Source organism: Melitaea cinxia, chromosome 26 (genome assembly GCF_905220565.1).
Source record: "Melitaea cinxia chromosome 26, ilMelCinx1.1, whole genome shotgun sequence".
NCBI classification, from domain to species: Eukaryota; Metazoa; Arthropoda; class Insecta; order Lepidoptera; family Nymphalidae; genus Melitaea; species Melitaea cinxia.
In genome coordinates this window covers 11,440,234-11,467,914 of record NC_059419.1, presented here as the reverse complement: position 1 = coordinate 11,467,914, position 27,681 = coordinate 11,440,234, and the positions used below count along the sequence as shown (strand labels likewise).

The following is a 27,681-nucleotide window of genomic DNA, read 5'->3' as shown; positions in this document are numbered from 1 at the left end:
TGCTCCACATAAATTGGAGGAGAGCTACATGTGGTTTCATGGACCACAGTACTTGTCTGATAAATACTATGAACATATTATGTATGATTATAAATCTTGTGTAGTGACGGATAGTATGCCGTGTGATACCCTTATAAATAGTGATAAATCAGTTAAAAAATTTTGTAATGTAGGACAGTTCGATTTAAGTGAGGATATATTCTATAGATATTCAAATTTTTATAAGTTAAGAAGAATTATTGCACTTATTTTAAGATTTAAAAACAACACACAGAATCCTAAAAATAAATTATGTGGTGCAATAACACCTAAAGAATTATGCACTTCTCAAGTTATGATTTTTCGACATATACAGGAAATACATTTTCATAATGAAATAAAATCACTTACATTAAATAAACCTGTAAAATCAAACTTAAGTAGCTTACACATTTTTCTTGATCATCAACAATTAATAAGAGTAGGAGGACGTTTAGATAATACACCAAACATTTCATATGATAAAAAGCATCCAATAGTTTTACCCAAGTCAGACCATGTTACACATACTCTTATAAATTCTGAACATTTAAGACTATTACATGCTGGAGCTAAGTTAGTTCTCAGTTCATTATCGCAGGCATATTGGATAGTAGGTGGTATTCGCGAAGTCAAAAAGGTACTCCATAGGTGTATTGGATGCTTCCAAATCAAGGCCGCAACTGCTAAACAGCTCATGGGTTCATTACCTGCAGAGAGAACTACTCCCGCTCGACCTTTTGAGGTAACCGGTGTTGACTTTTGTGGTCCATTTGAAATGAAAATAGCTAGAATTCGTAAACCATTAATTACAAAAGCATATATTGCCTTATTTGTTTGCTTTTCTACTAAAGCAATACACTTAGAATTAATCAGTGACCTTACCACTGAAACCTTTTTAGCATGTCTTCGAAGATTTATATCTAGACGAGGTGTACCTAATAGAATTTATTGTGATAATGCAAAGACATTTAAGGGTGCTTCCAATTATTTAACTGAACTGTATAATCTTTTAGCGTCTAAACATAATATGGACTCTGTACATCATTTTTGCTCTGATAAATTAATTAATTTTAAGTTCATACCTAGTTATGCCCCAGAGTTTGGTGGTTTATGGGAAGCTGGGGTAAAAAGCGTAAAGTATCATTTAAAAAGGGTTGTGGGTTTTGCCTGTTTAACCTTTGAAGAGCTTTATACTATTATAACTCAAATAGAAGCCATATTAAACTCTAGGCCCTTGCTCCCTATGAGTAGCGATATATCTGACTTAACATATTTGACTCCGGGACATTTCCTAATTGGGGCTCCTCTCACTAGTATACCAGAACCGAACCTTTCAGATATTAATATAAATAGACTTAAGTTTTGGCAAATTTGTACTAAAATTAAACAAGAATTTTGGAAATTGTGGAGCAATGACTATTTAACTCAACTACAAAATAGACCCAAGTGGAAATATAATTATGATAATTTAAAAGAGGGTGACTTGGTCATTGTGAAGCAGGTTAATGTGCCATCATTATATTGGCCCATGGGGCGCATTGTTAAAACATTTCCTGGCTCTGACCATAAGGTTAGAGTGGCTGAAGTAAAGATGGCAAATGGTAGAACCTATGTTCGCTCTTATCAAAAATTATGTCCGCTTCCTTTAGTTAACTAGTAGATTATTTTATAGGCCAAAGTTTCTTATATCTTTAGAATGGTATAATATTGTTAAAATAATTTAGTTTTAATTTAAAGTTGCATTAGGTTTAAGATGTAAGACTATGTTTAATTTCTCATACATACACATTTTACACAATTTATATTCTCATACTAGTATAGTTTTGTTTTTTGTCAAGCTTGCCCCGCCAACTATGTTCAGTACATGAACATAAATTGTAAAATTATTGTAGAATTATAGTGAAAAATAGTGCATCATAGATAATAAAATTAGTTAATTAAATAAGTCTCAAAAAAGGTGTAATAATGGCAATAATTTATCTTTAATATTAAAGTTTTGTGTATGGCAATTTTCCTTTTTTTTCTTCTCTCTTGGACGGCCATTGCGTTAACATATAAAAAATTGTGTGCATTAATTTAGAGTCAAAATAATAAAATAAAGTTATTGAGAAAATTAAAGTATGTTTCATTAACAATCAATGATACATATTTACATCCGTATAAAAATATACATAAAAAAAACATTTCCAAGAAACGAAAACAAGTTATTTATAGAGAAAAATCTAACCAACTCTGCAACTACAAAGCTACCTACAGACATTTCAACTTTATTTAACATAACCGAACTCCATAACCACGAAATAAAAAACAAGATTCCCGTTTAATCATGAGCCAGATTTATGAGACAAAATAAACATCTTTTATTCCCATAACCTAGTGACTTAGCATCACAATCAACGCGACGGAAACCAGAAAATATTTTTCATTCATTTATATAACATGTAAATGAGTGGCGAGAGACAAAACATCTCATCTAAAACGGAATTAGTGATAACGTGAAAGGGTTTATTTGCATTTGAAGAGGAATTCTCTTCATAATGCTGAGAGCACCAGTGTTGTGAAACACGTGAATGTCGCTATCCCTTGTATCCGGTAAAGTTCAGTTGGATTTTATAATATCGATATATCTACGATTTTATTTTTGTGTTACCCACACAATAGGAATTCTAAACATTTTTGAAAATCATATTTAAAAAATTGACCGCTCCAGCGGGGTTCGAACCCGCGAACGAGCGAACGTTGGCGCCACGGTTCGCTTAAACCGAATATAAAAATCATCATATCAAAAATTTCGATCTAGCGGGTACATCGTTCCATAGCTTAATTGGCTAGAGCGCCGACACGGTCAGTTGGAGACACGGGTTCGAACCCCGCTGGAGCGGTCAATTTTTGATATGATATTCAAAAATATCGATATATATTAAATACGTGAATCAAAAACTTTGTACGACTTTTTACAAAAATTGCACGGACGGAGGAGTATGAAATTTCGTACATTTATAGTTTATATAGATAAGGAGTGCAGAATACTAATATTTTTTTTAAACCATGCTTAAAAATTACATGTAGTCAATTAGTATTTGACATACACACATCTTAGAAGTATAGTCTTTGACAACAGGAACCTTAATAATATTCAAAATTATAATTTAAATTAATTATGGTCGAATTCCGACCATTAGTATCGATAAATACGAAAATTGGTTGAAATACTTAATACCTTAGTGGTTATACTGTAGTACAAATTGATTGACTCAGACTGTAAATTGTTAGTTTTGATTAAACTCACTGTTGTTATTTCTACGATCTTATACGAAGATACATTTTTCTGCGTTAAATATTCTTTAAAGAAACGAAAATTGTGAAACACGTAAAAATGTAATATAATTGTATTGTGATATAATAACAGTACTAACATTTTTTTGCTTTTAAGCCAAACTGTTGGTAACATTAATATCTAATCTTATGTTTTCACTTTACATCGAGTTGAGACTTGATTGAAATGATAAAGGTGTAAATTATAATGATGTACTAATTGTAGCAAATAACATAACAATATTATTTAAAAAAACCATTTATAATAAATGACACAAAAACAATATCTTAACCATTAATAAACATTAATAAAATCGATGAAAATAATTCCAAAGGGCACATCACTATTACACTCCTGGGGGAAATTACGAACATTTGCTGTTATGACAAGCTCCGCCCTCGGCTTTTCACTTCCAGCGAATAATTTCATCCACTACTTTGTTGACTACATTTTCAAGTTTTGTGTTTGATATTTGTTTATACTTTCTTTGATTTTTGTTTTCACCGAGTTCTCGAAGTGCTTGTGAAAGTTATTGCGTGTGATTTGTTATTTTCTCAAGTTATTCTGGCATATTTGATACAAGCGGTCGTAAGTGATGTTTGATAGACTTTTTGTTTATATTACAAGGTCAGCAAATAAGCTTACGGTTCGACTGATTGTAAGCGATTACCGTAGCTTATAGACGTGTGCAACACCAGAAGCAACGCAAGCGCGTTGCCGACCCTATAACATAGTTTCTCTCTGGAGCTCTTACATCTTACTCACCAACAGGAACACAACACCGCTTGAAAGCAGTATTATTTTAGCTTTAATTTTCTGTAAGGTCGAGGTACTTCCCCGGTCGGGCTTGTCCATATTTTTAACAGGAAATTTCCTGCTGTGCCCTACCTCAGTTAAGTCTATTCTAATTCATATATTTTATAGTTGACACAAATATTTGCTCCTCTTGGAATTTTCTCAGTCAACCCTTTTGCGATTATTATTCTGATAAACTAAAATTAATATAAAATAATTTACATTCATTAAGCAGATGGTTGAAGGTCATATCTAGTTCGGATTTTAGATGATTTGTTATGTTGAATTAGTAGCGCGATTCCTTGATTCTTACTATGCAGAATAAGGAACCTTTTTCCAGAAATGTGACATTAAAGAATGCTTCAATACTGTTTTAACCACGTAAAACTTTATTTCAAAAATATCACTATCCAGCAAGTATCGTGCCAATATATATATAGTAATTTATTTCAAATAAACTAAATAATTATACATTTATATACATATATATTGAGTTATTCGTATTGAGTCTTAAGAAACTTCTTAGTACAGTGAATGTTTGCAGCTAAACGAGCTGGCATACTGCCATTCAGAGCCAGTGGCGAAGTCGTCGCATTAATTGAAACTGAATCACAAACTGCGGTTGATATGATAATGCGATACGATTCGTAGCCAAAATTCGAAACCAAATACAATCATAATGGAGGACACGAGATAATATTTAAGAGTAATGATGACTCTCGAAGAACTTGTGTATAAAAATAATCTATATTAATGTTATAAAGCTAAAATGTTTTTTTTTTTTCAATTTGTTAACCATTATATATCGGCGCGTTGGTCGTCAGAACGACACTATTTCCATGACACATTTGCTATTTTTTTTTAAACGGTGAAAGGTCGGTCCCGCGGACCGTGCGCGAATATACGTGTTACACATATTCACGAGCGTATAGGAAGGTTAATCTCAGAAACTGGCTGAAATAAAAAGTTGAAAATTTCTTTTGTGTTGGATAGTCCATTCGTTTTTCCTCAAATTCACGTGAGTAAAACAGCAGTGACATATTTAGCTATTAAAATTTGTACAATACTAAAATAGTTTTTTTTTCGCTGACCACCATGCGTATAGGACTATGCTAGGCTTGGAGGTCAGCGATTGCTATAGCTTATTTACGCTAACAACATCCGAATAATAAATTAGAATAAATAAATTGAAATCACTTCATCCGTTTGCGAGCTACGGAGCCACAGACAGACAGACAGACAGACAAACAAACAGACAGACAGACAGACAGACAGACACGTCAAACTTATAACACCCCTCTTTTTGCGTCGGGGTTTAAAAAGTGTGTGTACTTAATATGTACACACGTAAGAAGTTATACTTCATTGATTAGCTAACTTTCACCTTCGTTGACTAGCTTAGTTAACTTCAGGGTGTCGGTTTATTGTGACGGTATGCGCGCGCATCGTAAAAATTCACTCTCATCGTTTTTTCCTAACACGCCAAAAGAAGCATAGCTTCAAAAACATTCTATAAAGCAAAAATAAAATCCAGTTAATAACATTTCCTTAATATTCAATTATATTTTCTAATTTATTTTCCAGAAAGGACATTAATTTAGTTGTAACTAATGTTTACATATATTGCAAATACTTTTATTACAAAGAAAATTCTAACGTCGTCTGAGACTTAACCGCAGCAATAGCAACCGCTTCGCTCACACCAGATGTTTGTGAGGAGTAATTTGTTATTACATTATAAATAAAATATGTATTATTTAAATGAAGTCAAAAGATATTAAATATTTTGTTACTAGAATAATATTTGCAAGCAGTGGCGTAGCTAGCTTAACTCGCGTCTAAGGCACATTACCGTTCAAGCGCACCCCTCATTCGAAAACTGTTAAAGTTTTCGGAATTACAGTTCTTTTTTTGGAATATTGTTCAACACCTGGTACGGCCCGACTGTAAAAGTCAATCTATATATATTTAATACTGCCCCTCAAGTGGGTCGTGTTCCCTTTGTGTTCACATGACGCGTAAGCGATACCATGGTATGCATTATTTTGACAAAGATATTATGTTCAGCAACGCGCTTGTGATGCTCCTGGTGTTGCAGGGGTCCATAATACAGTAATAGCTTACCAGGCGAACTGTACAATAAAAAATAGAAATAAATAAAACACAATCCTAGCATACCAAAATATGTATTGGTGATTCAAGAGCTGTTCTCGGTCAGACAATTTCCAATATCTATTCGCCTCGTCCGACGCTTTATTATTCGAAATTGAAAAAAATTTACTACGCCATAAATCCTGCATGATTCCATTTAATGTAAATGAAAGAGACTCGTAAAACTAAGTACGTCGAAAATGATAAATTATATTATATTTTGTCTGAATTTTTTTATTATATATATTTTTTATTATATATTTTTTATATTTTTTATATGTGTGTTCGTCGTTTATGAACTGATTTTGCTGATAATTTTTTTGTTGAAAAGGAGGTATCCCAAGGGTGTACCATGATATAGAAACCAGTATCTGATGATGGAATCCAAAGGAAATCGAGGAGAACCTTCGAAAATCGTAATGGCGACTTGTGTGTTTGTTAATTTTTTTCGTCTGCTTACGTTGTATTACTTGTCAATGTTATTGAAGTCGGTTTTATTCGTTTGCGAGCAAACACAATTATTGAAATATTTAAAATTTACGTTTGCCATCGTGGAGGAAAACTTCAAACCGTTAAGTTGTACTCGTAAATACTACATAAAATCCTATTTTAAAGGACCAGAAACACATAACACAAACACCTTCACCCAGAATTCGATGTTAATACAATAAACACCTAATAAAGTCGACGACGCGTTAGAAATTAGCTATCGAGACTCGAGAGATTATTTATTAAATATAGTTTTCCAACTCATGGTATCGCATAACACTGCGTACATTACCTAAGTTTGCAATGTACCTAATGTTAAAATGTTGTAATTATACCTGTTAATTGTACTGTGTGGCTACGGTACTAAAGAATATAGCCACTCCCTCTCTTCCCGTGGGTGCCGTAAGAGGCGATTAAGGGATAACACAGTTCCGCTACCACCTTGGAACTTATAAAGCCGACCGGTGGTGGGATAGCCATCCGACTGCTAGCTTTGAAATACACGGGCCGAGGACGGGCAGCAGCGTCTTCGGTGCGACAAAGCCAACCCTGCGGTCACCAACCCGCCTGCCCAGCGTGGTGACTATGGGCAAAACACATGAGTTCACGTTTTTTTTGGCGTAAACTTGTGGAGGCCTATGTCCAGCAGTGGACTGTTTTGGCTGTAATGATGATACCTGTTAATTTATTTGATATGATACTGTTGATGAAATGATGTGATTTTTGAAGTTATACTTCTAATGGTGTGTTAGGGGAAAATGATGAGAGTGCATTTTTAAGTTCCGCCCGCACACAGTCACAAAAAACCGACACCCTGAAGTTAGCTAGTCAACGAAGAAGTTAGAATGTCAATGAGATAGCAACGATGCACAACTCTGACGTGCGCACATAAGTACATACACACGCACACTTTTTTCTGGGAGTGTAGTTTTTGGAACGAAGTTCCTTAGGGCAGGCTTGACATTTGGGTGGGCGACCGAACTAAAAAAAATGTGATACTAAAACCGTAAGAAAAATATATAACGGATGTGGCGTAATATCAGTCACACGACTGTATAATATGACGTTTATAAAACTAAAATATTACTAGTAAACTTTTTTTTTAAATTATTTATGTAATCTTATACTGTCGACAAAAATAAATAAAGACATATGTTTTTTTATTTCACTTAATAGTTTGAATTATTATTATTATTATTTTGTTAGATTTATTTTATCTTACGGTATTTGTTATTTTCTAAAATACTAAATTTCCTAAATACTTTTATGTACTTAATTAAAAATCAATCAAAAAAATTAAAAAAAAATCAAGAACTAGAAAATATATATAAAATTCAACATTTTTTTTTAAATTGTGTTGCTTCTATACTATCCGAAGGAACTTCGTTCCTACCTGGTGTCCCATGATACCACATAATTTTTTTTGAGTATTAATTGTGTATAATCACCTAAACGCAAAATAATATTTTTATTACATTTCATTAATTCATCTAATTCATACAGTCTAAACAAACATGTGATAAAGGTACACACAAAGCGCCAACAGTACTAGGTACGAACTACTTGAGAATTCTACTTGCGGTACAATTTCAAGGGCCCTCCTCTCCCCTTATTATTTTATATTTTTATCTTTTGAGTACCCTGAGTTTCTTTTATACTTGATTTATTTATTATTTGTTGATTTATATTCTTTAAAATATTCACAGTTATAAATAAGCATTTTTATGACACGGTATTTTTTTATCATCTATTTGACTTGTGTAACTGGCTCCGTCTCTATCTAACGTCCGTTTTCGATGATCTATCTATCCCTGGTTTGCTTATTAGCGATAGGTTTTTGATACAATTTGTACGGCATTAACATCAAAACTCTATCTCTAGTAAGCACAATCAAAGATAGGTGAAAACAACTTATCCATATTCAATTTATCATTCTCCTACATGGACAAAGAGGCATATTCTCAACAGCAGGATATTACAGACTGAATCATATTGTACGTATTTAAGTTATTAACAAAAAATGTTAACAGCAATAATTTTACCCTTAATTTTTGTTGACGACGCGTTGACGCAGCGGTAATAGCACTGGCTGTTGCGCTGGCGGTCGCGGGTTCGATGCCCGCTCACGACAGCCATTTGTATCGTCCATATAGATGTTAGTCGTGGTCTGGGCGTTGAGCTTGTGTATTGTAGGTGTTTCCGGACCCCCGACACAGGAGAAAGTCCTACTGGGGGCCGTTGAGTGTGTAGCGTTTATTATTATTTATTTTTTAGTTTTATTTCTATTTATAGTTGATATTTTTTTCCAGTTCCTTCATTCCTTCCTTGCACTATAAATAATCGAATACTTTTTGCAAATTTATTGTATTAAATTTGATCGTTACACTTTTGCAACGAAGCACATAAAAATAATTTCAAAGAGGTCATCAAAACTTTTCAGAGATACGCTGTAATCGGTTTTAAAAGGATGTTAATGTATGTAAGTGTTACTCAAAGTGACTTTTTAAATATGAACAGCAGAAAATGGAATAAGTAAAAGGTTTCTAATATTCCCTTAAATATTATTTCAAATTACTTGATATCACTTCTCGTTCATTTTAAAGTACATCAGAAATGTTGTCTACATTCCCTCACAGTTTGAGAGAAATTTAATGTTTTAAAAAAATTCCTCTTCGAATTAATAACATTTAACTTGAGATATGAATATTTGAATGAATGGAATTACGAAACTTAAATATCATCAGATTTCGTTCACGCTATTTCTGTGTGAGTTTTTTATCAAAAATCTCATTTTCTTCTCGATCAGCGCCCTTACTCTTGAATTTAATTTTGGAGTAGAATTAAATAATAATCCTATTTTGATGAACTGGAAACAGAAAATATCATACCAAACATTTAGAGAATTATGTAATATACTCACTCACTTCAGCCTAATACAGTCCACAGCTGGACATAGGCTGGACAAGTTCGTGCCAAAAATGGCGTGAAATTACGTGTGTTGGCCATAGTCACCACGCTAGGCAGGAGGGTTAGTAACCGCAGGACTGGCTTTGTCGCACCGAAGACGATGCTGCCCGTCTTTGGCCTGTGTATTTCAAAGCTAGAAGTTGGATGGTTATCCCGCCATCTGCCAGCTTTTCAAGCTCCAAGGTGGTAGTGGAACTTTGTTATCCCTTAGTCGCCTCTTACGACACCCACGGGAAGAGAGGGGGTGGCTATATTCTTAATGCCGTAACCATACAGCACACGTGTAATACAACGATGACGTAAAAGCGATTTTGCAACTAAGTTAAATAGAATAATTATTAATTACATTTTAATTTTTGAGAAAATATCTTTATCGAACGAACTTTGTCAATATAATTTTTTTATTTCCTTTTTTAAACATTATTCTGACAATTACACACACAAATAAATAATTATGCAAATTAGTGCAGTCGTCAGACAGTTAAGAACGTACATCCAACTAATGGTAAGTGATTATCGTAGCATTAGACGCCTGCAATACTAGAAGCATCACAATCGTGTTGCCAATCTCCAACTCTCCCTAAGAGCTATTCTTCTTACTCACCACAGGAAAACAACAATACCTAACGCCATATTATTTAGCTGTGAACTTCTGTAACTTTGATGTACTTCCTCAGTCAGCCTTCTCATGATTTTGGACATCATATTTTCTGCTATGCCCATCTTAAGAATTTCTAATTAATATTTTTGTTTAATAAACACAACATTCGTTAAAAGCGATAATTTATGTGACCGCTAGCCTTCCACACAAAAACCGTATTCCAACCTATATGCAACACGCAAAATAGATTAATTATATCATACCTCGATATTCTTAGCTTTTTCCAAATATTCTTCAACATCCCAACTAGCATTGTTAATATCATAAGTAGTTCGTACCGTCGCATTGTGTTGATCGGCCTCATTAAAATATTGTGTCTGAAAGCATAATAAACTTTGTTCTACTTTGCTAACAATTGTTATTCGTGTATGTTTAGTATTGTTGTTTAATTTTATTGTATATTGCATAATATTAAATTCAATTTATATAAAAGTTACAATGTGTATGTATCTAATATGTATAATTCTTATGTTAGTGTTAGGAAATGTTAGGGACGGTGTTTGGCATATTTTTTTTATTTTTATTTTATTATGATTTGCCATAAGCCACAGATAGACATTGGACTAAACCTACACCACGCGTCTTTTTGCATCGATTGTTAAATAAAAAAAATATATATTAACCCAAAGATAAAACCGCGTCACACGTATAGCAGTCTCATAGTTGTGAAACTCCATCGTCCACGATCTTGAACAATACTGATAAGAGTCCCCCCTCCTGCCCTCTTTGTTTCAGAGATTAACCGAACACTTTAGTGCTTGAATTCAACTTAAAGCGAACTTGAGAGGCGATTCTGAGATGAAAAGAAAGATTTAAAGATAAAGGAGTTTTGGGTGAAAATATTTTAAGCGAAGGTTAAATGATGCTCGGATAAATTCAGGTAAAAGGGAATCTTTAAGGATTTTCGACTTCCTATCTCCTTACATTGACTATGCATGCTTGTAGAAGTGCGGACGTGACTCAACTGTTTGTTGAATAGTATCTTTGTTTTATTTATATACTAACTGTGCTCGCGACTTCATACGCGTATAATTTAAGCGTAGAATTTAACAAAAAAATTAGTGTTCAGTTCGCAGTTATAAAATAAATAATTTTCTAAAGTAATAGTAGCCAAGTCACTCCTTATTTTATCAGCTATCTGCCAGTGAAAGTGCCGACAATCGGTTCGTCTGTTTCGGAGATTAGCCGGAACAAACAGATGGACAGACAGACAGACAAAATTTGTAAAAAATGTTATTTTGGTATAGGTATACATCTATATGCATTTGATAAAAAGCGGTTATTTTAATATTACAAATAAACACTCCAATTTTATTTATTTCTATAGATTCCTATTGAAACAAAGCGTGTACATTAAATTTTATAATTAACAAATATTACAAAATCATTACCAATATTTAATAAGTACAAAAGCGTAGATGCTTAGATTAAACAAAAAAAAAATTAAAATTGAGTAGTTGAAAACAGTTTTTAAAAATTTTCATCTCTCATTTCCTGTTTTCAAATTATTCGTTTACTTCAGTTTGACCAATAAAAGTGCCTACTTCTTACTTTAGATTTGTAACATCCTCTGAACGCATTAGATTACGGATTAGAACGGAGTATACTTAAGAAAAGACAACGCTTTTACTACACATGACACATGACAAACATTAGTATTGGCCATACACATGTTTGGCGTGGTCTCGCTGTTTGTGCAGTCCTTGTGGGTCTCCCTACCGTGCCTTGGAGGGCACGTTACGCCGTCAGTCCCGGTTGTTATCATGTACACCTGATAGCGATCGTTACTCATGGTAGAACATATATCCACCAACCCGCATTGGAATAGAATGATGGATTAAGCTCTTAGCCTTCTCCTACATGGGGAAAGAGACCTATGCCAAGTAGTGGAATATTACAGGCTGAATACTAAGAGCGCTACTACTTGGAATTTTTAACCAACTTCAAAAAAAGGAGGAGGATACTCAATTCAACCGTATATATTTTTTAATGTATGTTCGGGGATAACTCCGTCGTTTATGAACCGATTTTGATAATTCTTTTTTTGTTGGAAATGAGATATTCCTAGTTTGGTACCCCAGAGAAATCGACGGAAAATCTCGAAAATCCGCACAACTTTTTACTGGGTGTACCAATTTTGATGATTTTTGATTTAATCGAAAGCCGATGTTTATCATGACGTGGTCACATTTAAATTTCATCGAGATCTGATTACAAGTTTTGGAGTAATCTTTGATAATGCGTATTTACTTGACTATTTTTTCGTCTACCTACGTTGTATTACTTGTCGATATAATTGAAGTCGGTTTTTCTTCGTTTGCCTGCAAACACAATTATTATTATTTTATCTTCTATAACATGGTAATAATACTTTATACCAGTTACTAAATTCATCGCGGTTTCTACGTATTTACCGATTTTTAACCGACTTCCAAAAAAGGAGGAGGTTCTCAATTCGACTGTATTTTTTTTTAATATTTGTTACGTCATAGAACTTTTGACCGTGTGGACCGATTTCGACAATTATTTTTTAATCGAAAGGTGGTGTGTGTCAATTGGTCCCATTTAAATTTATTTGAGATCTGATGATGATGTCGTCCAAGACGTATCCGTCTACGGCGACCCTCTGTTAGCGCCTGGCGTGCGCTCTGAGATGACTAGCGAAGCCAAACTTTGTTTTAAACGTTCGGCAGCAAGAGAAACAGTACAATTGCCCGTCTTTATTGTATGTGTAGTCGTAGGAGGGCTTAGGACGAGATTTCCGTTGTTCGCGCTTAGCATCTAGGCTTGCCAAGCGACTGGATTCAAAGATTGATATACTTGATTTGATGGTTCGTCTCCATTCTGTCCTATTTTGTGCCAGCTCCTCCCACGAGTCCACAGACATGCCGCAAGCCGATAAGTGGCGCTTAAGGACGTCTTTATATCGGAGGTATTGACCTCCGGCTTTCCTCTTCCCACAACTAAGCTCCGAACAAAGCAATGCCTTTGGCAGTCTGGTATCGTCCATCCGTACTACATGTCCGCACCATCGAAGTTGGTTGGTCATCAGTAAGCATTCAATACCTTCCATTCCCGCCCTTCGCAACACCTCAGAGTTAGACACTCGATCCTGCCATTTCACTCGGAGAATAGTACGCAAGCACTTCATATGAAAGCTGTCAAGTCGCTTAATATCACCTTTGTATGTACACCAGGTCTCAGCGGAGTACATTAGGGTTGGAAGTATTATTGCCTTGTATATCTTTGAGATCTAACAACTACTTTTCGAGTTATATCTAATAATGCGTTTTTACTTGACGCTTTTTTCGTCGACCTACGTTGTATTATACCACATAACTTTCTACTGGATATACCGATTTTGATAATTCTTATTTTGTTGAAAAGGAGATATCCCTAGTTTAGTACCATGATATGGAAACCAGGATTTGATGATGGACTCCCAGAGAAATCGAGGGAAACTCTGGAAAATCCGCAATAACTTTTTACGGGGGGTACCGATTTTGATAATTCTTTTTTTGTTGGAAAGAACATATTTTTAGTTTAGTACCATGATAAGGAAACTAGGATCTGATGATGTGGTCTCAGAGAAATCGAGGAAAACTCTTGAAAATCCGCAATAACTTTTTACTGGGTGTACCGATTTTGATAATTTTTAATTTAATCGAAAGCTGATGTTTGTCATGTGGTCACATATAAATTTTATTGAGATCTAATCACTACTTTTTGAGTAATCTTTGATAACGCGTAGTTACTTGACTATTTTTCGTCGATCTACGTTGTATTACTCGTCGATGCAATTGAAGTCGGTGTTTGTTCGTTTGCGAGCAAACACAATTATTACCACTAAATTTTTGATTTGTCTCATTTGGTCTTAATAATGGATTTAGTTCGTAAATGGAACTATTACCACTCGCCATTTCCATGTCTAACCTTCCAGTCGAAATTTATGATTAGTACAACAATCTATGCACACATGTACGTGCAAAACGTAATGATTCCAATTTGTTACTTTTCAAGCATAAGTTGTATCGAAAATAAACAATGATATTCAAGCTTAATAAAGTTAATTTTAAACTAATCGTAAGTTATTACCGTAGCTTACAGACGCCTGCAACACCAAAAGCATTGCAAGCGCGTTGTCATCCTTACCCCCCCCCCCCCCTCCCCCCAGGAACACAACACTACTCTCAAGTAGCGTTATTTAGCTGTGATTTTCTGTAAGGCTGAGGTACTCCCCAATCAGGCGGCTCCAGATTTTGATGATATTCCTATATCAGGATATTTCCTGCTATACCCAATCTCAGTTACAAAATGAACAACTTTTCTAATCATTACCCTACGAACTTAGGCAACAATTCCAAATTTTAAAATAATATTGTTAATACAATTTAGGCAACAATTACAAATTTAAAAATAATATTGTTAATACAATTTAGGCAACAATTCCAAATTTAAAAATAATATTGTTAATACAATTTAGGCAACAATTCCAAATTTAAAAATAATATTGTTAATGCAATTTAGGCAACAATTCCAAATTTTAAATATTGTTAATATTATAAAAAGTTATAAACAATAAACCAAAACGGTACATTTATTCAATTAACAACTGAAACGCAAACACACGGGTAAATAATTCAATCTCCAAACGCTTAAAGCCATGTTCAACACAATGGTCATCTAAGATACATAATGAATGGCCGTCACTCGCGTCACTCTGTCCGTCATGACGCCGCGTTATCTGCATTCAACGCACGTTTGAAACGGAATATGTTTATACTAGCTGAAGCACTTTGTGTTTAATCATCACTTACGAGTATATTATGCATGTGTGTTTTAAACTTTTTTGATGCTTTATTTCAATGTTTAATTTAAGCTAACTGATGTTCAGAACCATTTTTATTTATATAAAATAAATGAGGAAGGGCGAAGCAGCAAATGTCTTGTTTAAAATTATGAGTAATTTCCGTTGCTATTTCATAATCCCTCTCATAACCTACAAGGCAGGCCTCCTAGGTTATGGAAGGGATAGATGAGAGGGCTAGATTGCCTTCTAGGTTATAAGTTAAAAATACATTAGAAATTCACAAAATCATAGAAATGAATGAGTAGTGATAAAATCATAGATTGTATTGTAGAATGATTTTCAATGTCGAAGCAACTTTAATTTGAGATCACTTTAAGTCGAAGTATTATGCAGAGATCGATTTCGAAAACCGCAAAGAAACGGCCACTTGATCTTCAAAGACGTTTCAATGACAGCTCACTCGATGAACTCCAAAAAAATGCCCTTTTATTTGAAGTACGAGAAATAAACAAGGAAAAATTTTTCAAGGTTCCACACAATCTACAAAAGACCGCTTTTTAGCTCGTGTTTACTTGAATGTCACAGTTGATTTATATTGTACACAAATATACTTATAATAATATAATGTTAGTCTTTATTTTAAAAATTAAATCAGAAAATGTTTGTGGATAAATCTAATATATAAAATTCTCGTGTCGTGATGTTTGTAGTTAAACTCCTCCGAAATAGCTTGACCGATACTCATGAAATTTTGTGTGCATATCGGGTAGATCTGAGAATCGAATATCATCTATTTTTCATCTCCCTAAATGATAAGGGTAATCCACTCCAAATTTTTTTTTAATTTTTAGATAAATTATATATTACTTTTTATTTTTTTATGATACAACATTAAAAAATAAATACAACCCTAAATTTTCAACGATCTTCGATCAACCCCTATTTTTAAATAGCGTTTAGCGGCAAGACAACGTTTGCCGAGTCAGCTAGTTATATTTATAAAATTTCCTCAGTCTGTAAATTAATTCACTATTCTTCTTAATTATAAAACAACTGATAAATCTTACGTAACTAATTTTTTTTAAGTAAATTTTATTACAGAACAATTATAACTTAGGTCTACTACTACTAGTATTTTTAAGAAATATCCCACTGACTATCCCCATATGTATACTTTATCCCCATATGTATACTTTATCGTTTTGAGCTCCAAATTATTGTAATAAATTTATTACAATACCAAGCACACATATTTACATAAACATTTTAAAATCTTTTTAAACACTAAAACACGACTTAAAAAAAATATAGGACTAAGGTGTAAAATGCAGGTACATTATTCCATTGTACGAGTATTTATACACGAGAGAAAGATATTTGAGGTCACAGAATTAAAATAAAACTGGGATAAATGAATTCAGGATTCCTTTAAAAGGTGCCGAAACCAATACTGAGGTGTTTGTGGAATAACAATGGGCTCGATGTCTTAGAAATTAGATTCAACGACTGGACTTCTACTAGGCTTTTTTTGGGACCGAATCTTAATTATTTTTTTCGAATTGTAAATTGAGTTCATGGAAAAGCTAAAAACTCATTACGATAAATTAAATTGTTTTGTGACTTCAGTCAGTCCAGTCAGTCAATTTAGCCTATTGCAGTCCACTGCTGGACATAGGCCCCCCAAGTTCGCGCTAGACATCGCGGTTTTCCGCAATCCTCATCCAGCCTACACCGGCAATCTTACGTAGATCGTCGGTCCAACGAGCCAGAGGACGTCCGACACTGCTTTTGCCAAGCCGCAGTCGCCACCCCAGGACCCATCTTTTCCAACGACCATCGGTTTTGCGACACAGATGACCACAGAATTCTGTGGACTATGTCGGTTACTTTCGTACTCTCGCGTATAGTCTCATTTCTAATTCTATCTTTGAGAGAAACCCCAAGCATAGCCAAGCCAGCCAAAATCCCGTCAAAATCGGTCCAGGTGTTTCATAGATTAGGCGGAACCAACAGACAGACATACAAAAAAATTAAAAAATATTATTTTGGTATATGTACCGTGTATACATCAGTATACATTTAGTAAAAAGCGGTTATTCTAATATTACAAACAGACACTCCAATTTTATTTATTTGCATAGACTACACTATTGCTTGGCTTTACCTGCATTTAATATTAATACTTTTTAATGATTGTTCGTATTTGCTTATTGCTTTACTGTAAAATTACTTCACGCACGCTTGACTTGGGAAGTAAGCTGGTGAATGCGTAACGAGAGCGTTACGACAAGTATGATCAGGCGAAGTGAATCGAGAAAGAAAGAGAGGTGCGATCACACATTTTCTTTCTCTCTTCCTCTCATAGCCACATACATTTCGTATATCGATGACACAGTGCAGGCCTATTGTGCGGAAGTTATACTTTAATCGTATGGTCTAAAGCATACTTTTTTTTTATACGTCTAGGTCGGCAAACAAGCGTATCACTCACCTGATGGTAAGCGATTACCGTAGCTAATATGAAATAAAATTATATGAAAAAAAAAATCAACAAAAATAAAAGAAAGTTAAGGTATCAAAAATATCAATCAATAAAATAAAATTTTACATTTAATATCATATAACAAACATAGGTAATGTACCTAGCAAGCCTCAGCAACTTCTAATGCCTAGGTAGACATTACCTTCCTATTATATGCCCAACTTAATTAAATATTACAAGAAATAAAATAAAGTAAGCCCCTAGTGTAGGACGAGAGAAATAAAGTCGAAGGAAAAAGATCTTGCTGCTCTTTTAAAATTTATAGTCACATATGAGACAAAAAACGCAACAGTATGACCATGAAATGATCAGGACAAACACGAGACAGCCAATCGTGTGTACTGAAATCACCAAATGCCACTTGCTCACAATATTTGTAACTAATTCTCTGAGATTGAGCCTGATTGTCCTTTATTCAATCTCATGCCTTTTAATCTTCAAGGTATTCATTGATTTTATAATAGGAAATAAAAGCCTGCAACACGAGAAGCATCGTAAGCGCGTGACCGACCCTACCCACCAACTCAAGGAGCTCTGCTCACCTTACTCACCACAGGATCATAACACTGCTTGAAAACATAAATATTTAGCTGTGACCTTCTGTAAGATAGAGGTACTTCCCCGGATAGCGTGCTTCAGATTTTAAGCAGGGTATTTTCTACTGTCCCCTAGCTCAGTGACAATTTCTTCTCTTGATAAACTTTCAGATTATGTGAGTGAAAAGTAGAAAAAAGCACACAAGACCAGCCAGGAGGAATGTCTACTGAAAAATATAAATACAAATGCTAATAATAACTTTGTGTAATTTTCTGGTTGTTATTCAAACTTTTGTTTTAAAATGTAAACATTTTACGCTTTAATTAAATTCCTCAACAATAAAGAAACGAAGATCGTAAAGTGCTTCTGGGTATAATAATAATTGTGTTTGCTTGTAAACGAAAAAAAAAAACTCACTTCAATTACATCAATGAGTAATACAACGTCAGTAGACGAAAACAACAAACGCACTAGTCGTCACTACGATTATCGAGGGTTTCCCACGATAACTCTGGGATTCCATCATCAGATCTTGGTTTCCTTATCATGGTACGATACTTGGGATATCTCCTTTCCAACAAAAAAAAAGGATTATCGAAATCGGTTTATAAGCGACGAAGTTATCCTCGAATATACATAATATATATATAATTACTAGCTGACCTGGCGAACTTCGTATCACCTTATTTTTTTCTGAAATATAATAATAACATAATATATCAAAATAAAATATAGCCTATCTTTTAAGTTGGATCAAACTGCACACGTTGTGCAAATTTGACTAAAATCGGTTAAGTAGTTTAGGAGTCCATTGAGGACAAACATTGTGACACGAGATTTATATATATTATGATATATAAATATATACGGTCGAATTGACTATCCTCTTCCTTTTTTGAAGTCGGTTAAAAAAGAAAAAGACCTATGTTTTATTTGATGGCTTTTGTGATGTAAGGTGCGTTACATTGTATGTTGTCAACTTTATGTCGATTTTAGATGAGATTTTTAGCATCTTCATCATAGGTCCGATCAATCCGCTGCTTTATAGACTTCCTTCATCCGACATGTGTACATTACTTATACTGAATAGTTTCTATAACTTCCGATAAAATGGCTCACCAATAAATTCTGTAATACCTTTACGCACAGACACGAAACGAGTTGAGATTTTATTTATAAAGATTTTATACCTTTTGTTTCGTTCTACTTCGCTCCTAAAACGCCTCGAGCTTGAGAATTTTTAAACGGTCATTAAATAAATTATAACAAGCAATTAAGAGGCGTTTTCTGTTCGAAGCGTTGATGAATTTTATTATACCGTTAATTTACTTTCTTGACCGCAAGTAACTTTGTCACTGGAAAAAATGACTTTTATGGGTGAGATTTCTTAAATATGAAACACATGTGTGTTAAGACGATTGAGTGTTTGTTAGATATACAACGTCGCTTCGAATTTTATTTTTGTTACAATAAATTGGGTAAAAAGTAAGTAGAAATAATTTCATAACTTAAGATTTTTTGAGTGAATTCTTGTAGGGTCACCCTTTTGGTATGACGTCTATTAAAATTATTCGAGTTTCTCTGTATTATAAATATTTTATAATGCATTTATTTCAAACGTTAAATGTCTAGATACTGTAACTGTACTCACAAGATTTTAACAAAGGCGTAAAATAAATATTACGTCGAAAAATAAGGTTAATAAAAATTTAAATTGACTGACATTTTTTTTATACAACTTGGTCGTCAAACAAGTGATAGCTCACCTGATGGTAAGGTCGCCAGCGAGTTGCCCCTCCCCCCAACAGCTCTGGTCACCTTACTCGCCACAGGAGCACAACTCGGCTTGAAAGCAGTATTATTTAGCTGTGATCTTCTGAAAGGTCAAGGTACTTCCCCAGTCGGTCTATTCCAGATGATTTTGAGTAACATATTTCCTTTATAGGCTGGATAAGGATTGCGGAAAACCGGGATGTCTGGCGCAAACTTGGAGAGGCCTATGTCCAGCAGTGGACTGCAATAGGCTGAACTGACTGACTGATTTCCTTTTTTGTTCCCTACCTCAGATAAACTAACACTTACTACCCCAGTTAGACTTAGAAGGGTTTCACTTGCTTCAAATGTTTTGCTTCATTTTTAGATAACGTAAAACTATTTAGAATATTTTACACTGAAGAGATATTTTTCTTTTTACATAAACATTCTGAGACGTAATATGAAAATAACTAGTTCCGTTCTGAAACGTGTAATACAAAAGTATTATCGCTACACAATCTTAATGTAGCTAACATTTTATTAAACTTATTTTTCACCTCCAGTTATCTGCACATCGAAGAGAAGTTTCCTCTAAGGTTAATTAGACTTTACCGTGGAAACTTGTTGAGTTCTACGAGATATGCTGATATATAATGTACAGTAAGAATGGTCTCTTTTAGTATAGTGGAGAATAAGTTTCATTAACACTAGCCACGGGTTCATTTTAAAGCAGTAACTTTAATTTCTGGTATGTGTGAGTTTTTAATTTGTTGGTCTGCCCACTGTATCTGAATATTTGAATTCTAGTAAAAAATAGTAACAACTTCAGTATTGAAGATAATTGTTATTCATTATCTACTATTTGTCTACCAAAGTTATAAAACGTCGTTAGGGTGAAACATTTGACCTGTTATTAGTTAGAGTTATTATCTGCACTAACCTTTGTAGAGTTAACTCTGTTTTGAAACTTTTTTGCTATGAGGTATAGACCATAGCAAGAAATATCTTGCTTTTGGACCAGCAGGAGGGGGCACGGGGAAGTAACTCAACTTTAGAGAAGATCACGGCTTAATTATATTATAAGTTATTTTCCTGAGGTGAGTAAGTTAGCTACAGCTCCTGGTGAAGTTCAGGGCAAAAGTCAGCAATGCAATTGGAATGCTTCTGGTATCGAAGGCATCCATTGGCTACGATAACCGCTTACCATAAGTAGGACCATACACCTGTTCACCACCTTTGTGACACAAAAAATATAATAATCAACTAGAAACAACTGCTCGTCCCATATGAAGGAGAATAATTGTAACTTACTTAAGCTACTTCAATATGTTTGTATAACAGAAGAAATCACAAAAAATTATACACGAAAATTTCCCGGCTACAAGTGGAACATGACGAAAACTGAATTTTTATTTTTCGGAACGCAAAGCTCCGTTAAGATAAGGCGGGGTGAAGGCGGTTCAAGGACCATTAAACTTTATCTCGTATAAGTTTTACCGACTTCCGTGATTCACTTTACGTTTTATGCGGTACTGAATATACATGTCTCGCTAACTTCTAACTCGGTTACGTTACTAGCGATGACTCCTCGCTCTGAATAATATAGCCTTATCACGTATACCCCACTTTACTTAACTAGATGTTGTTCGCAGAATCACTCCTAATTTTGGCCGGAAAATCTGTTAGCAGCATTCGTCAAAGAGTTTCTTTTAACGTTCTCAATTTACGTTTTCTTAATTTACTCCAACGATTCACAAATGTCCACTGGGCTAGTTCAAAAAAGAAGGCCAGATGGAGAATAACTCACTGTATTGCTGCAATTAGGCAAATTTACTGGTATCTGAATCAGTCTCTATAGTGTTCATTAGGAAAAACAAAATATAAAAAGTGAAATGTCTATAAGCGATATGAATAACATCAAACTTGAGTACGGGTATACAAATTAAGAAAAATCATAAAAGAGAAGTAAGTACGAACCTGTAAGTCAACTTTTTCTTTTTATTCCTTGCAAATATTATTTTATATTGCAAATATTATATTAATAATTAACTTAGATAGGGCAGTAAACAATCATTTGTATTGGCCATACAGGTGTTTACCGTGGTCTGGGTGTTTGTGCAGTCTTTGTGGGTCTCCCCACCGTGCCTCGGAGAGCATGTTAAGCCGTCGGTCCCGGTGTTACTCATAGTAGGGAATATATCCACCAGCCCGCATTGGGGCAGCGTGGTAGGTTAAGTTCTGATCCTTCTCCTACATGGGGAAAGAGGCCTATGCCCAGTAGTGGGATATTACAGGCTGAAGCGTTAGGGCAGTAAATATCCTGCTCAAAATCTGAAGCAGCCCGACTGGGGAAATACCTCGACCTTACAGAAGATCACAGCTAAATAATACTGCTTTCAAGCAGTGTTGTGTTCCTGTGGTGAGTATGGTGATCAGAGTTTTCTGAGGGGTATTGGGAATATGGTTGGCAACGCTAATGTAATCGCTTACCATTACGCTAGCCGTACGCTTGTTTACCGACCTAATTGTATAAATATATATACATATATCGCCCTGAAACGGTAAAAAATGTCGTGAACACGACAAAACAAGTTATCTTGTGATCGTAATTTTTATGACCCCCATTTCAAAAGAAACCGAACTAAAATTCCTGTGACGATAAAAATTTAAAAACGATGAAATTTAACTAAGATTAAATTTTTGTTTCAAAAAATATTCATACCGAAAACTTAAACTGTTTATATTCAGCTTAAAAAGGCTATTAAAATGCAGCTTATCTGTAGTTGACGTAGCTCAAAACGAGCAGCGAGCTCCATCAAAGAATGTGCTCCGTCCGCATAAAAAAATCTACTCAGATTTTTCATAAAGAAACCACGGGCAGAGTTGGAGCGACAAATTGGAGCAGCGTATTGTTCTTTGTGGTCCTGCGGTTTTTCTAACGATTTAAACTTTCTTTTTTTACCTTTAATTCATTTTAAGCTTTATATGTCTTCGAATTTATAGAAATATTTGATTTTTAGATTGTTTTAAATTGTGTCAATAGAGAAACTACTTTTCATACAGCTGGACCTGGATTTACTTGAATTTAATTTTGGATTAATAAATATCTGAATAAAATACAATATGAGTCTTAAATTTTAGGTAGTACTCGTTATTTTATACTAAAAACTAAAAAAAAATTAACATTGTTCATTAAAAGAATTTATTTATCACGCCACCTTATAACTACAAGTCCCATACAACTAACATGTTCAGCCTTAAACTACATAAGACATCACATTTGCCTATCGCAGTCTACTGCTGGACAGTGTTGTCTGGAAGAGATCGCTCTTTAGCGATAAGACCGCCTTTTGTAGATTCCTTTTTTTTGTTATTATTATTATTATTTTCTTGCTTGTTTCTTTTTCTTTTATGTTACATGTACTGCATTTGGTTGTACAATAAAGTATATTTGTATTGTATTGTATTGTATGTGTCCTTAAGTTTGAGCCAAATCTCTCGACGCTCAGCAATTTTCATCCGGTCTCCATCTAATTTTCCAATCAGAACAATCTTCAAAACATTCTTATTTTAGAGATTGGTCGGTTCGCTTTTCTTAAGTAGAAAAATATTTATACAACACCGTCTCACAACTCTTAGGAGTTAAGACAAAACTTTACTTTGACGAGAGTCGTGGCCCAAAGACGGATAGATGATAAACCATGATAGATGACTCGTACATGATGTGTATAATAATACAATATATAAGTGTAATGAAATAAACTTAGTTTGAGAGACACTCATCGTTGCGAGTGATTTATGGCTGGCGTTAGATGAAATAATCGATACACATATTAAAACTTTGTCCGAAAGACGTTAAGATCTGAAATTGTTTGTACTTACAGAACCTCCAAATAATATATCGTATATAAGATGAGTTTGTCAAAAAAGTACAGATAACGCTATGTGTGATAATGGTGTGTGTGTTCGTGATAAAGTCAATTTGCTATAACGATAAAATTATGACACGTTTGACACAACGGGCACAGCACTGATTAGTGGCTGTTGCGCTGGCGGTTGCGGTATAATTCCCCGCACATGATAAACATTTGTATTGGCCATACAGATGTTTGCCGTGGTCTGGGTGTTTGTACAGCCCTTGTGAGCCTCCCCACCGTGTCTCGGAGAGCATGTCAAGCCGTGGGTCCCGGTTGTTATCATGTACACCTGATAGCGATCGTTTTTCATAGTAGGGAATATATCCGCCAACCCGCATTGGTGCAGCGTGGTAGATTAAGCTCTGATCCTCCCCCTACATGGGGAAAGCGGCCTATGCCCATAGTGGGATATTACAGGTAGAAGCTTTAAGCGTAATTTAATCGAAAGCTGATGTTTACCATGTGGTTAAATTTAAATTTCATCGACATCTAATTATAACTTTTTGAGTTATCTTTGATAACACGTATTTACTTGACTATTTTTTCGTCTACCTGCGTTGTATTAATTGTCGATGTAATTGAAGTCGGTTTTTTTTTTTCGTTTGCTAGCAAACCCAATTATGTCTTATATTTTAGTCTATTCTATACATTTATGCGTTTGTTTCTTTATTGTGACGCATTTTCGTTTCATCGAGTTTCAAATCACAACGATTGTATGGATTGGTCGTCTGTGTTGGTGGGTGCTCGCTTGTGGTAGTATTTAAATTCGATATCAACAGTAATACAAATTTAATGAGCAAGTATAAATAAGATACATAGACCTGTGTTTGTACAATCGTCAACGAGAATGAAGTGAGCGGGCCGCCGCAGCGGGCGCGTCCGATGAATCGGTCGACGTATGCGAATGTGTGTGTGACACACACTTGCAAAGCGTTAACAACGATTCTAAAGAATTCTCACTTAAAAAAATACATCAGTTTCGTAATATAAGTATAGACTTAAAAATCAATAAATCAAAAATATACAAAAAGTAAAACAAACAAAATTTCAATCAAGTATCACCCAAAAACATTAAGTAGTAACTTAAAAGCGAAGTTTCACCGCGGTCTTAAAGCGTCACCCCAACGTTTAGTGTCACTGTAACGTTTTCAATTCCGCCCTAAAAGGGCTCGTCGACAGTGTGGTCACAGATTTACAATAAAATAAAGGGCTCGAGTAAATTCCTATTTCTTTTGATGGTGAGCCGATGGAAGGCGCGTGGAATATCAATGGGTTGACAGACACGATTTTTAAGTAATGGGAGTTCTGAGACCTCTGTAATGGGAGTTTTTTGTAGTTTGATCTTAACCTACCGTGGCAATGATGTTAGGATGAATATAATTAATACTATGTAAAGATTATATTTTTTAAAACAGAAAATCACATAAGATGCAACAAGAGTGTTGCTCATAGCAAAGAATCGCTGTTAGACCTCGCTGGCATCTCAAATTCTTTGTTTAAATTTTAAGTAAAAAAAACCGTGTAACTCAATTTAATGACATACCTCTACGATAGAAAATATCGTCTCGTGTGATTAAAATGTTTAATGACTAAATATTAATGACTTTAATTAATATCGAAGTTTAACGATCGCAATCATAAAGGCTTTCTTTTTATTTTTTAAATATCACAAACTTGTAAATGAATATTTATAAATTAAAAGGTTATCTCATAAATTAAATATATATTTGTGTACTAGATTACTGGTGTGGTTTCACCCCCTTAACATGAGAGAGGTCGCCACCCTTTACTACGAGATCTGTAAGCAGTAAGCACGCTTATTAACGCAAAAATAAATACAAATATGGTCCTGTAAATGTAAAATATTTATTACTTTTCATTATATTAAAACATAATTCATACTTTAAATAGATAGTTGAAGTTGAACGATATATTGAATTGATAGTTGAAGTAGAACTCTACTGGGCACTGACATTTTATTACATAACTAGCTGTGCCCGCGACTTCGTCCGCCTGGAAATTAACAAAAAAGTTATTATTCAGTTCGCAGAGTTATAAAATAAATAAATTCCTGAAAAAAAGTAGCCTAAATCACTCCTTATTAATATTATCAGCTATCTGCCAGTGAAGGTCTCGTCAAAATCGGTCCAGCCATTTCAGAGATTAACTGAAACATACAGACAGACAGACAAAATTTGTAAAAAAATGTCATTTTGGTATATGTACCATGTACACATCCATATACATTTAGTAAAAAGCGGTTAATTTAATATTACAAACAGACACTCCAATTTTATTTATTTGTATAGATAATATATTATAAGTAAATAACTTTATTAATTACATAAAATATATAACGTATAGCTGCATTAAAAACGAAATAGAAGGTAAAACATGTGAGAATGTGGAGTGCAAAGCACACACAGAGAAAGAATTATAAATCCCTGGAGAATGGCTCAAACTCCGGCATTATTCATGTTTCAACGTCAAACATAGTCCCCTTTTAATGAGGCTAGTTAAACACAAAGCCACAGTTTGTATCCCATACACGAGATAGTAACGTCTGAAATTTTAAAGTGAAACTTTATGAATACTTGATGTTGTACAGTGGAAACTTGAGGAATTACTGCATGTTTGTACTCCGTCCTGCAGATAAACATTTGCGTTTCGTAATTTCCTCACTTCGAAATTTATTTAATATTGCGTCAAGTTTAGTTTTAGTGTCCGCTTAAATATTTCTCTTTATAATTTTCGTAAATTTAGTCTGAGATTCGTTAAAATACCGTTTACATACTAATAACAGAGTTTAATATAAAAGTGGAAGATTCTGATATAGTGATGATAAAATTGTTGGAATATGTATAGATATTATAATAATAATAAGATAAATTACACTAAACTAAAAACCTTAAGTATATATAGGTATATACATAATAATATAATAACTAAAAAACATTATTAAAAGGAGTCCCTTTAGGCAAGGTTCCGAAGATACTGGCAGCGTTCCGCCTTTGAATAGCTAGACTAATGCTTTGTCCGAAGTAGCTGCCAGCTCTTCGGTCTCCTGTGACGTCGAATAACTTTTTTGCTATGTATTGAAATAGTGACAAATATATTTTTGAATAGCTGGTGGGATTCTTTTACATTTCCAAATACTGGATAATAATCTACAAAGGAAACGTTTACATATAAAACATGTTATTTACAGAAACAGTAAACAGACGCGCAACATTTGAAAATGGGCAACGGTGACCAGAAAATAGAAGACAAAAACACACCATCTGATCGCGACCGGGCATCAAATGATTTCCCTTTAATGCTAATTTATGGCACTCTGGACCTTTATTAACCGCATAATAGGATTTCTGCTGATCTGTCGAAGGAAAAAAAAACAGATTCCCTTTCCTCGTAAATTTATTCAAGATAAAAGTGGAAATCTTTTATTTGGATATTCTAATAAATCTCTAATAAAGAAAATGTGAATGGAATGAGAGTAAATAAACAACGATATTTTCTCTTGAAAAATTTTCACGAAGTTAAATAATGTATAAAGAGAACAGGCGTAGGTTTGTTGTAAACTAGGTTTCTGATTTTGTATGATTTTTTTTTCGTGTTTGATATTTTGAGATTAGTATCTATGCGTTGCTGTAGTTGTTGTAGTTGTGGTCTAGGAATGCCTACCATCCTGGATATCACCCGTAAATGGGTACCCCAGCGATA

At 34.2% G+C, this 27,681-nt stretch overlaps 1 long non-coding RNA gene across 1 annotated transcript; it reads right to left on the bottom strand.

Annotated features, from left to right (window-relative positions):
* On the bottom strand, nt 1-24,869 carry LOC123666497. The gene is made up of 4 exons (XR_006745254.1): nt 24,858-24,869; nt 16,334-16,338; nt 14,579-14,587; nt 1-66 (listed from the first exon to the last, which is right to left on the bottom strand). It is a non-coding gene; the product is annotated as an uncharacterized LOC123666497 (long non-coding RNA).
* Nucleotides 24,870-27,681: the final 2,812 nt, after the last annotated feature.